The sequence below is a fragment of the Lissotriton vulgaris genome, chromosome 7 (genome assembly GCF_964263255.1).
Source record: "Lissotriton vulgaris chromosome 7, aLisVul1.2, whole genome shotgun sequence".
NCBI classification, from domain to species: domain Eukaryota; kingdom Metazoa; phylum Chordata; class Amphibia; order Caudata; family Salamandridae; genus Lissotriton; species Lissotriton vulgaris.
In genome coordinates this window covers 1164678824-1164691753 of record NC_141695.1, presented here as the reverse complement: position 1 = coordinate 1164691753, position 12930 = coordinate 1164678824, and the positions used below count along the sequence as shown (strand labels likewise).

Sequence of the window (12930 nt, the reverse complement as noted above, 5' to 3'; positions counted from 1 at the left end):
CATAAGCCTCTGGAACATGGCTGCCGCAGATGCAAGTGCGAAAGGCACTCTCCTAAACCTGTAGCACCCAAAAGGTGTTATAAACGTGGTAAGACTCTTGCTGTCAGAGTGCAGGGGAACCTGGTGGTAGGCTGACTTAAGGTCTATGGATGAGAATCATTTCACCCCCTTAGTATGAGTTAGCAATTCGTTTATTCTAGGTTGTGGAAATTGATTAACAATGATGTTGTCATTTAAGTCACGTAAATCAACACATAACCTCAAATTTCAATTGGCCCTCTTGGCGACGACCAAGGGAGCCACCCATTCAGATGCTTCTACTTGTTCAATGACACCACCCTGCAGTCGTTTCTCAAGTTGATTCTGTACATCTTCTTTAATATAGACCTTATGTGCGACAGGAATAGCACCTGCTTTAATACGCATTTTGTACTTGAAACCACTCAACCTACCAATCTTCCCTGAAAACGCTTTAGGAAACATGAGCAATAAGCACTTGCTAAACTCCTCATTCTGGAAACTAGGACAGGGTCAGAACTTTTGGGGTCTAGGATAACGACAAGACTACCCTGGTCCATCCATCCCAACACAGAGGGCCTAAAAAAAGGATACATATAGCTTTTCTATAGACTCCCTGCCCATTAAATTGAAATTTAATCTCCTAAAACCACAAACCTAAATGGGATCACCATTGAATGTTTTTATGGTAATGTTGGATTTCTCTAATTGTTTTCCTAGGGAAGGTACACATTTTTCCTCCCAAACACTTTTGTTTACGATAGTGTATGGCGGCCCAGAATCTACCAATTTACTTATATTTACACCTCCAATTAACATGTTTCACACAGGTTTCCCTACCCTATTTACCTGGCTATCTTTGACTTGCATGACTCTGTCATCATCAATATTTAGAACACACATATTTACATCGTCTTCATCAGATGTCATGTTAGCACTCATCATCAATCTCCACCGTTTTGACTGAACCTGAGGATCTTTTCATGCAAACTTTTTGAAAGTGGCCAACCACTCCACAGAAGGAACATTTAACTTTTCTTGTAGGATATTTCTTGTTGTTTGCCAAATGGCGGAAGCTACCACATCTGTAACAATATATTTTGTTGCTTACGTGTACCCTGCCTGAAACTGGTTTACTGCCACTAGATTTCTTACTCAATTAAACTCTGACCTACCTTCTGTAACCCTGGAAATAGTGCTTTCTTCTTTCTTTTCTCTGTTTTCAGATAAGACTCCCTTGGCACACCTCCCAGTGAGTTCTGCTCGTCTAGCACCATCCATAATGATCTGCAAGGGACATTTCCCTTTAGCCCAAAGACTTTTCTGAATGTTGCTGTTTGAACTCTGCGTTAGAGTTTGGTCCCTGATAAAGTCGTCATGCAATTCCCCAAAACGAGAATTAATGGCTAAGTTCTGCAATGCAGAAACATAATCATCTGTTGTTACTTCCTTTCCCTGCCTTCTGTGAATTTTTTTAAACTATCCACAGCTACACAAACCGTTGGTCTATAGTAACTGTTAAGCTCTTCTATTGCGTTGACGAACATATCACCCTCATCAACTACTCTAGTTTTCTTATTAATTCCATTGCAGCTTAATGCCACATGCCCCCAAACAATGCAATAGTATCTTGTATTTCTTCTCCGCTGTGAATTCCGCATCAACATCAAATGCAGAGATGTAGTTCATGAAGTACTCTTTCCATTCGTCCCATTTAAGTACAGGTTCTCCGATTGTTGGGAGAAATGTCTAGGTGGTGACAAGTTGCATAAAATCCGCATGCCATGTTTATACTGTTTTTGAAATTTTTATTTTTGAATGTTGTAAGTATGCGCTTTGTAAAAGTCAATGTGCCCAGAGAACTGCCACACACTTGTACACAACATAGTATTTATAATTTGTACTTATATCAAGGTATTCATAACCTATAAACATGCCACCACAACCGTGTAAAGTATAAGTACCAAGGTTCTTGTGATGAGAATCACGAGGATATACTAAAGTTAGCGCAGTGTTCTCCTTAAAGTGGAATAACTATAGTCTATGTTATGCTGTGCCCATCAGCGATTGAGCACAAATGTAGCATACTTGTCTCCATGGCCGTTATATTAAAGTCTTCTTTTTATATAGCATTGCAATTTTCGTGTAAATGATGCACTGTCTGTAAAGTGTTACAGGCGCATGTCGGCTAAAAACAAATTCTCACTAAAGTGATTCTGTTCCCAAGATGGCGGCACATTGTCTTCTTGCGTGATGCGTAATGTATCGTACTTGAACACTGCTCTGCTGACTAGAGAGCTGTGTAGGTTACCAAAGATGGTGCCTGGACGACGTCAAAAAGCGTAATACTAGTATCCTAGTTATGGTGACGTGTCTGGAATTCATGCAAATACGCACTGGAAGAGAGTGCTCGAACAGCTGACGGTTGGTATGAGGAGATGCGGAGAACTGTCAAACTGTAACTGTAAAGTCTTAGCTCCTCAGTTACGCACTTTTAAGCTATCACATTCAAACTGATTTGTATATGTAGCAGTACGCAGTATTGAATATTTTATAATGGTGTACGCAGTAATGGGTTTATTTTTCAAACACATGCAGACAATTTAATTTCCTTTCAAACTAACTTGCACCCATTCTGCGCATTTTCCTTTTTCCATATATGCTGACTGACCTGAGAAAATTTGCGTAGAGCCTCAAGATGACCTCCCTGTAGAAAATTGTATACATTTTCATTTTCGTAAATCTTCACTCCGTGGGTGCTCTGTGTTGGTCGCTCTTCGCCATAAATTGTTAAGTAAACGCCGTACTTGAAGTACAGGTGTTCTTAGGTCAAGAGCTCCAGGAACACATCCAAACACTTCAGTTACCAGCTGTCAGTGTCAACATTTTAGAATGGACAGCTGATGACATGAAGAGGGGAAAAGGGGACGGTGTCCCCGAGAGGACAAAGGTGCAATAAACACAACAGAACACAACTCCCAACTATGTATAATTAATTTAGGAGAGTTAAAAATCGAAATAAAACTTACATCTCTAAATGACTCTGTTCTTGTTCCGAATAGGTGAAACAGGATTTATTACAGAAATAATAAGTTCAATCCCAAAAGTGTCTAAGTCTGCCATAAGTTCTCAATTACAAAATCACAAAGCTTAGCAAATACCCTATTTATGCAAACAAAACAAAGAGATTATAACAGTCAAACTCATGAAGAGTGCTGACAGCATTCTATAAGAGGGAGAAAATATTAAAATAATTGGACAGTCTTGGGAGGAAAATTGCCCTGAAGCCCCAAAATTTGGAGTTTTTAATTCACGTTTTTATGCATAATAATAAAAACTTCAAATTCAGCATAGCATGATCACGGTTAGGTTGTATTTATAAATCAAAAACAGCTACTCGAATAATGAAGTTGTTAAAACCAATGTATTCCCCTTAAGGTAAAATAAATCTGCTTGCTTCCTCAGTACCTACATTCTGGATATGTAAACTTAATATGAAACATTTCTCAAACAATAACTCATTCATCAGAACTTCCTCGGAAATCCTTTAAAATTATACATTAGGTAGGGCCCATCAGAGACAGTAGGGGGCTGGGCTGGTCCCCCCTGGTGTTCTGACCTCGGGTAAGCTCTGAAAGGAACCGTCGCCTGGTCAAAAAGCTAAGAGGTGGTTGATCACTTCTAGCCAGAGGACCTCGTTGAGACTTAAGAATCTTTTGGGAGGGAACAGTAACACCATCGCCTTAACAACTGCGACACTGCGGGAATACAGGTATTTTGTATTTCAAAGAAGCAACTTGAAGCTTTCCCTTTTTTTTTTTCTCCAAAAATCCTTGAAGCTCTGCGTAGGTGGGTTGGACTGCCTTTTCGGAGCTTGAGTTTCAATAACCAGAAAGCGGCGAGAGAAAAATACATTCTATGCTGCAAATGAGATTCTAAGATACTAGGAAATCTATAATTCATCTACTAGAGGACCTTCGCATGGTGCCGTGCTGTGTGGTGTTTTTAAGTGCATTTTAAAAGGAAAGTGGGAGTTGAGTAACTATTTTATAATCGCTATATTCCAACTTTTATTGGCCTTGTGTGTTCGTTTTTATTTATATTACGCACACACATATCCATTTAGCTCATTGATACTATTCCAAATCAAGTATGGGCAAAAGAAACTTATAGGTGATCCCGGAAGACCGGAAACCCCAGAAAAAGCTCAGACACAGACCTCACTACTTAAAAACATATCAAGAGCTATGGGGGCTATAGAGAATCAGATTTCCTCTGTTGAGGAGTTTTTGGTAGTTTGTGGAGATCAAATAACGGCCCCCATGACTATGGTACAGTACCTCGTTAATAATGTTAAAAAAAAACTAAAACCAGTGGTAAAGGTAGACCCACAGTGATTGACAAGGAGGTGACTTGGTGCATTTAGCATGTATTTGAAACTAAATGTATCCAACTTGGACTCTCCTCCCACCTAAAAGTATTAAAAAAGCCTTGTGAATGTACTACAACTAGTTCTGCAAATAAAGAGGTTATTCAGAATAAACAAACTAAACTTCAATCTAAGACTGCTTGTAGGTTAATGCCGGCAAGTGTTGAAACTACTCAAGAGAACAGTGATTTAAATAATCAAAAACTAGACTCCCTATGTTTAGCAGTCAACTCTTTCGAACAATTCGTGAAAGTCACCTTAGAAGCTATCAACACTCGACTAAAACACCTGGAAACTAAATGCATTACTTTACTGAGTACTCAAACATCACAAGCCATTTTTGGTAATGCAACACTCAGTCATAACCGGCACACAAACATTACACAGAGGCATTCATATCAAGCATGCAATCAAAGTACCCAGTACACAACGCCTTCTGTCTATCCTGGGATAGGCTTGTCAGTAAGGAAAAAAACAGGTAATGTTTCGCCTTCGTTAGCTAACACTAGACCCACACAAGCCTCATTATTGCAGACAACTGATTTTTTAGATCTTCCTCCGGCTGCCGTCCCATATGTAATTGTTTTGGCAAAAGTTCCTATCTTACCCCCTCAGAGTATGGAATTGTGGACATTTCTTTTTTTGTTTTGTTTTTTAAATACCTTTATTGTTTTTCTTAAATTGTGTAAAAATCCAGGGTCATCTGAGGTATCATACATGCATACAATTGACGGTTTAAGAAGAATGCATATAACTGTGATGTGTTACAGGAATGTGGTTACAATACACAGTAGTGCGTACACACCTCTACACGAGGCCTATGCTGTTAAACTGTTGCATCCTACTCCCCCTTTGTATTACTGCATTTTGATTCCCCATCTACAGAGAATAACATCTGTGTGACATGCGAACACGGCTAGTTTAAACGAGTCAGTTGTTACATGGAGTGTATAATATTAGCGTATATGGGAGCTCTAAATGCGTGTCTATTTCAGTATACCACTGTGGACCTTTCCTAGGACTAAAGCATTACATTAGTTAGTATTACAAAGTACACTTTGTAGATTGGGATAAATAATATATTTATTTATTAAGTTACATGGAGCAACCCCTAGGCATGTCTGCATCTGCATCAACTGCCTTCATCCGCTGAGCAGCTCCTCCCAACATTCTGAGATAGCATGGTAACCATCACTAGATAACATCCACAACATGGTTGCTGGGATTCAACACATCTCCCCTTCTTAAACTTAACAAATGATTTGTATAGAAAATGTATACTCATATTTCAAAGATAACATTTTAACCAATGAACACATGAAATATAGATAGTAAACAACGTAACATTTTGTATACCCATCTACGTGTATATAAATATATATATATATATATATATATATATATATATATATATATATATATATACTAGCAGCCCGTCCCGACCTTGTCTGGGTGCAACAGGCTTCCCCGACCCCCGCCCGCCCCGACATTGTGCAGCAGCCCGGGCCCCCGCCCAGCCCGTCCCCGCCTGCCCCGACATGGGTCCCCTTACCTGAGCCGCCGCTCCTCCCGCCTGTCCGCTGCTTGTACCGCCGCTAGCCTGTCCGCTGCTCCTCACGTCACTGCTCCTCCCCCGCGCCATGTCCGACGCTCCCTTACCTCAGCTGCTGCTCCTCCAGGCTGTCCGCTGCTTGCACCGCCACTAGCCTGTCCGCTGCTCCTCACGTCACCGCTCCTCCCCCGTGCCATGTCCGCCGCTCCTTGTCGCGCTCCTGGACGCCGCTCCTCCCCGCGCTCCTGACGTGAGCCCGCACGTCGCGGCCGGCGCTACTTCGGAGGGACTACTTTTTTTTTTTACTGTAAATTTTTTAAATAACGTTTTTTAAAAAATTTATATAGCCTATAACCATCTACACACCCTGACGATTCCAACGGTGTATCGGGTGTGTGGATCGGCACTGTGGTTCCTGAGTTTACCCGCCTGAAAGGCTGAAAGTTCTTCCTTTATTATAGTAGTATAGATTTAGATAGATAGTATGGATATGGATGTTGTCCCTGTTTCCCCTCCTTGTTTAGCTACTATGAAGATGTCTGATTTGCACAGCTGAGTTAATGTTCCTTAAATGTGTGAATAGTTGAGTGGATAAAGGCAAGCGAAGTGTGTGATTGACAAAGCTTAGTTAATTAGTATACAGCAGCCCAGAATGTGCCAGTTTAATTACCGTTACTGAAATGGCTATTTTGTTTACAGTTGCCCCCCTATTAGTGAAGTATTACAAAGTGTAAAAGGCCTTAGAGTTATGTCAGGTATTGCTTTTTTTTTTTTTTTTTTACACTCGCAATCGTCATTCACTGCCAGGTTCCCCGGTTTCAAATCCCTATGAATGATCCCCGCTGAATGTATGTACTTTAGTCCACTCCGCATCTGATAGACCAGGAACTAAATCTGGTCTTCTGATAAATGTATTCCCATAATCTTCTGTAAATCAATCTCCATGTATGGCATCACCAGGTAAAAGTCTTGAAACCCCTGGAGTGAAGTGGCAGATGTGAAGACGTCTAGCAGCCCGATGACATTTTCATGCATCATATGCTTCAAAAGTGAGAGTTCACGGTAAGCTCTCTAGGCAAATATCTCAGACTGGAACGGCCGGTTCAGCTTTTTTATGGCAACCTTTACACCCGTTTTCAAGTCCATAGCAGAGCAGACAGAGCCGTAGGCTCCGCTGCCCACCGAGTACAGAGAGGCATAGCGCTTGGGCAACTCCCAGACGGTCTTGTTCACCTCCTCCCGGTAGAAAGCCCTCCGCCTGGTGAAGCTCATCCCAGCACCTTGCTCCAGGAGCCCCAGTGGGTTCCCCAGACAGAAGGTTCCCACGCGACGTCTCCTTTGTTTTGGTTGAGGTTGCAGGTTTTTTCCAGTCAGACAGGAGGAAGTGCTGCTGGACGGAGCCTACCTGTGCCAGGTGTGTGCGTGTTGGGATCCAGCCCTCGGCCCCTCCCTTGCTTTTATGTTTGCCCCTAGGTAAAAATTAAATTTGCTGATGTAACTGATTGTTTTTTTAAAATGGGAATAGTGTAGTTGAAAGCTATCCAATTATGGCGAGAAAAGAGTGCGGTTGCAGAAAGTTTCGTTAATTAGCCTACAGCACAGAGTGTGTGAAAGTGTTAATAGAGTGAATGAATGCGTCAAGTGTTTTGTTGTGTGAGCCCCCTGTGAATGTTTTATGTAGTCCAAAGGCTGTAAGTCCGTTTTGTATTGCGCAGCAATAGTATAGAGTGGCACTTTGAGCAAGCTTTTGTTTGTACTGTTGAAGTAATTTAATGTTTTAAAGTCCGTTTTGTATTGCGATGCAATTTTCGATAGTGGCACTGCGAGAAAGGCTTTGTTTGTAATAGTGATTGAAAGTCGGCACTCAGTGATTGTGGTGTTGATCTTGAAGTGTTGTTAATGCAAATACGAGTAGAGAGTGGCAGTTCGATAAAGCCTTTCTTTGTAATTGTGAAGTAAAGTCCGTCGTCTTTGTATTATTATTTTTTTTCGTGAAGTGGTGTGAATGATAGTGGCCCTGCGAGCAAGCCTTTCTTTGTAATTCCTAAGTAATGGGCCGCACTCAATAAGTGTTGTGACTGAGAATGCAGGTAGAGAGTGCCACTGCTTGAATTAATGGCAATGCGACTGTCAGTCAATGCGAGTTTTTTCGTAGCGTTCGAAGCTTGTGCGTGTTGTTTACCTCGGCTAGCCCCCTATTACAAAGGTGCTCGTTAGAGAAATCCGTGAAGGGTTTGCATAGTTATTTTTGGAAGTACTGTGTGAAAAGTGTTAAATGTAGCGTGATTGTTTTTTTTGAAAGCCGCGCCCCTTTTTTAACATTGAACACAGTGAGAAGGAACCCGTAGTGAACTGGTCCTCCCCGCCCCTTATGACAGCGTATGTGTGTGACAAATGTTTCCGCACCTCTTTTACTTGTTGCCGCGCCCCTTTGATGTTGGCATTCAGGGACCCTGTGATAATGCGGCATTAATGTATCGGCGATTAAAATCCCTGGGCATGTAAGTCCAATGGCATTATTTGTATATTTGGTGCCATGCAACCACCGAGTGCTTTTGCAAATGTTTGTGTGCGTGAAGGCAGAGTGGCTTAAACTTGCAGACCTCTTTCAGTTGTAGCCGCCCCTTATGACAGCGTGTGTGTGCCGCGCCTCTTGTACTTCTTGCCGTGCCCCTTTGTTTATGGCATTCACAGGCCCTCTGATAACACGCAATGAATGTATCGGCGAGTTAAGTCACTGCCCATGTAAGCCGCATTTCATTTGTTGTGTTATTGATAAACAGCCGAGTGCTTTTGCAATCTTTGTGCCTGAATTCGGAGTGCTTTGTGCCTCAATTCGGAGTGCTTTTGTGTGTGCTTCAATCTTCAGCCCAGAGTTTGTGCAGCCCACAAGTTTACTTTGACATGCCCATGCTACTCCCTAACATCTTTACAACGCCCACAGGGAACTACTTTACCCCTAATGTTGTTTGCACTTTGTAATGTATATGGTGTCCATATGTATAGCCTATGACCATCTCCTGGAACTCCCCTTTCCAACGCTGTATTGGGTGTCGTGATTGGTGGTGTACTTCTGGAGTTTACCTGCCTCAAAGGTTCACAGTTCTCTCTTTATAATAGTAGTATAGATACACTGAATAAGCTACTAACACTCATAGTCATCTTGCCACTTAGGACGTTTCTTAATGCGTGGCACTCTGTTCATTGCAGGTACTTTCTCATTTTCCTCACTTGATGTTGTGCCATCTGGTTTTCCTATCAAAATATGTCTCTCCGCATGATTGCACAATGTGACACTACGAACATTCCATTTCTTTCCATCCGATAACCATACATTACATCCCTTCACCCTGACTATGCTTTTAGGTTTTGACCATTTTGAAATTTCAGACCCATGGGTGCTGAATACCTTAGTTCTTACCCAATTACCAACAACGAACTCCCTTCTTTCCTTTTTTAATTTGTCATTATGTCTCTTAGTGTAATTGTCTTGATAAACACGAACCCTGTCCTTCAATCCCTTCTTGTCTAGACAATATGTACTTCCTCTAAGCATCCACACTAGAGACACTCTGGTACCTGCCCGCCTTCCCTTTAAAAGCATAAAAGGAGTTTCCTTGGTGACCGAATGGGGTGTAGACCTATAGCTCCATTACATCTCCTTCACGCCTTCCCTGCAATCACCCCCACTGCTCACACACAACTGAACACACTCCTTCAACACTCGGTTAAACCTCTCGACTAAACCATTATCCCTAGGATTGTAGACTACTGTGGTGTGGTGTACGATACCCATCTTCGATAAATACCTTTCAAAAACGTCTGCTGTGAATTGTGGTCCATTGTCAGTGACAAGTATGTTTGGACACCCTTCCCTGCAGAAAATTTGATCGCAAAATTCCATGACATTAGACGCCTTAATCGCCTCAGAAAAAGCCACCTCAGGTCATTTAGAGTGATAATCTATCATCAAAGTGCAAACTTATTCATTATACCTTTTGAACTAAATGGCCCACAAATATCCATCGCTACTCTTTCCCACGGTTTATCAGGAAATTTGGTAGGAATAATAGGAGACTCCTCAACTTGATGGGACTTATTGCTACACATGCACTCCAGGCAGTCACATACGCATCCCTCTACATCTTTGTCCAAACCCGGCCATCAAAATGTCATTCTTGCTCTTCTTTTCATCCCTGACATTCCACTGTGTCCTTCATGCAACAAATTAAGTAATCTGGAACGTAAACCGCTTGGCAGTACCAATCTTCCATCTCTGCCGATAATTTTGTCCACAACAGATAACTCCGTCCAATATTCACCAATTTTTTTTCTCAATTCCACACTGGAACTAGTAGGTACACTCAGATGTTGCATGAGTTCCACTAGAAAGGCATCTTCCTCCACTGCAGCCTTCCATTCACTTTCCGTGATGGCTCCGTTACACTATTCAGAGACATTCGCCACCACATGTTCGTCACCAGTATCATAATCATCTATACACGGTAATGGTAACCTAGACAAACAGTCAGCATTAATGTTACGTATAGCCGGCACATAATTCAAAGGGAAATCATATCCCTGGAGTCTATACAACCACTTGGCTATCCTGGGTGTTGCCTTCCCTGCACCCTTGGTTGTGAAAATATCAATGAGCGGCCTATAGTCAGATCTGACCTCGAAATGCGTCCCCCAAACGTAATTTTTGAAGTGATCAACACCCCACCAACACGCAAGGGCTTCCTACTCAATAACTGAATATGTTGACTCTGCACCCTTCAATGTACGTGCCGCAAATGCCACCACCTGCTCTTGACCCAGGTGCATAAGTACTGCCTCCAAACCATACACGCTTGCATCCACTACAACAATGCTTGAATCTAATGGATTAAAGGGTCTTAAAGCCACAGACTTCAAGATGTGTTCCTTAATCGTTTCAAATGCTTTCTGACACTCATCCGTTCATACAAACTTATTACCTTTTTTCATTAACACTCTCAGGACATGTACTTTATCAGCGAAATGGTGAACACATTTTGAATAAAATTCCGCTAACCCAAGAAACAAGCGTAATTGTTCTTTGTCTTGGGGAGACAATGCATCAGCGATGGCATTCAACAATTTTGTTTTTGGTTTAACTCCCATTTTTGATAACGTGTGTCCTAAATATTCTATTTCTTCTACTCCTAACTTGCACTTGTCCATCCCTACTGTTAATCCTGCATTCTGCAATTTGTTAAGCGTTTGATCTAAAATCATATCGTGTTCCTCCTTGTTCTCACCCCACACCAACACATCATCTTGAAATACTAGGACTTTGTGTGAATTCTCCAATATTTTGCACATTACTCTCTGGAATACAGCAGAGGCAGACATCAGTCCGAATGGCATCCGCACGAATCTAAACGCCCCCTCTGGTGTTATGAACGACGTCAGGTGTTTCGATGCAGGGTGTAAACGCACTTGGTGATATGCACTTGAGAGGTCAATTAAAGAAAAATACGCTGCATTGGTAACCGAGGACACCATCTCATTAATATGTGGCAGTGGATAGCGATCAACTAAAATGTTGCGATTGAGGTCTCTTAGGTCGATGCACATGCACAAATTTCCATCCGATTTGCATGCTAAAACTATGGGACTAAGTCACTCTGATGATTTGATTGGTTCAATCACTTGTGCCTAGCACAACCTCTGCAGTTCCTTCTTTAATTTTTCTCCCAGTGCAAACAGGACATTCCTTGCCTTGTGAACACATTGAATGTAATTTGGTGTAAGGACAATGCGATGCTCAAATTTGGTTAAGCACCCTAGTTCACTTCTAAATAACTTAGGATATTTCAAACTCCACTTGTTGTTCTCCGAATTCTCTGTTACTAGCACTTGATCAGGATGGTTCAGATCCAATTTCATCCCTAACATTTTTTGTCGCGCTACCCTAGCAAGATTCTTCCTTTTTCTACTACATAGACTTTGCTAGTTGTTTCCATATTCTTGTGAGATAGTTTGCACTTAAAAAAAACTATCAAAGGTAACTTGATCCCACAATAACCCACAGGTTCAATGTCCGGGGAATTCAACTTGCATTTACCAATTTTTATCCATGCATCTTTGTCTATGATGGTATATGGAGAGCACGAATCCGCCCACACTAAGATTTTAGTACCATTGATTCCCAGCATACACTTAGGAGGGTTGTATCCTTCACGAATTTCATTAATTTCATCATCATAAATCACACACACTTCTACTGTTTCTCTTTCTTCAGAGAACTCCTCTTCACTGTCCTCTTGTATGACATGTAGAGTACGCCTCCAATTGTTGGATGTACTGGTTTTGCACATACGAGTAAAATGCCCAATTCGTTTACACTTGTAACACTTTTCCTTGAACGCTATACACTATCAGAATCAGCTGTATGCCTGGTGATGCCACATCTATAACATGCGTGATTATATTTAGGTTGGGAGTTCTTATTAATTTGAGGGGCACTTTCAATTGTCGCTTGCCTGCTTGCTATCCTTTTTCTTTTCAATAGCACACACTTTGGTCTGATCCCCCTTATCTTTAACTTGATTTGAATTGAGTTCCTTAACATACTTAATGTGTTTTTCAGGCATCTTGCTACCTCTATGGATTTTAAGTCTAAGAGTTTTTCCTGAATTTTGATATTATTCGTTCTATTAATAAATTAGTCTCTTATTATTTCTTCTGTTAGATCTTTAAATTTGCATGTAGATGCAAATGTTCTAAGTGCCGAAATAGACTGCTCAACAGATTCTCCAGACTGTTGTGCTCCAGAGAAAAACTTGTCTTTCAACTACAATGTTGATTTTTTTTCTCCAAAATTCTCTTCTAGAGCTTTTACTATCTCTACATACTCATCAAAATTGTTAGTTCCTCTTTCTTCACCTTCATTAGATTCTTCATC

At 41.3% G+C, this 12930-nt stretch overlaps 1 pseudogene; it reads right to left on the bottom strand.

Annotated features, from left to right (window-relative positions):
- Positions 1 to 267: 267 nt before the first annotated feature.
- On the bottom strand, positions 268 to 7445 carry LOC147703100 (mitogen-activated protein kinase 13 pseudogene; annotated as a pseudogene).
- Between the last annotated feature and the right edge of the window lie 5485 nt (positions 7446 to 12930).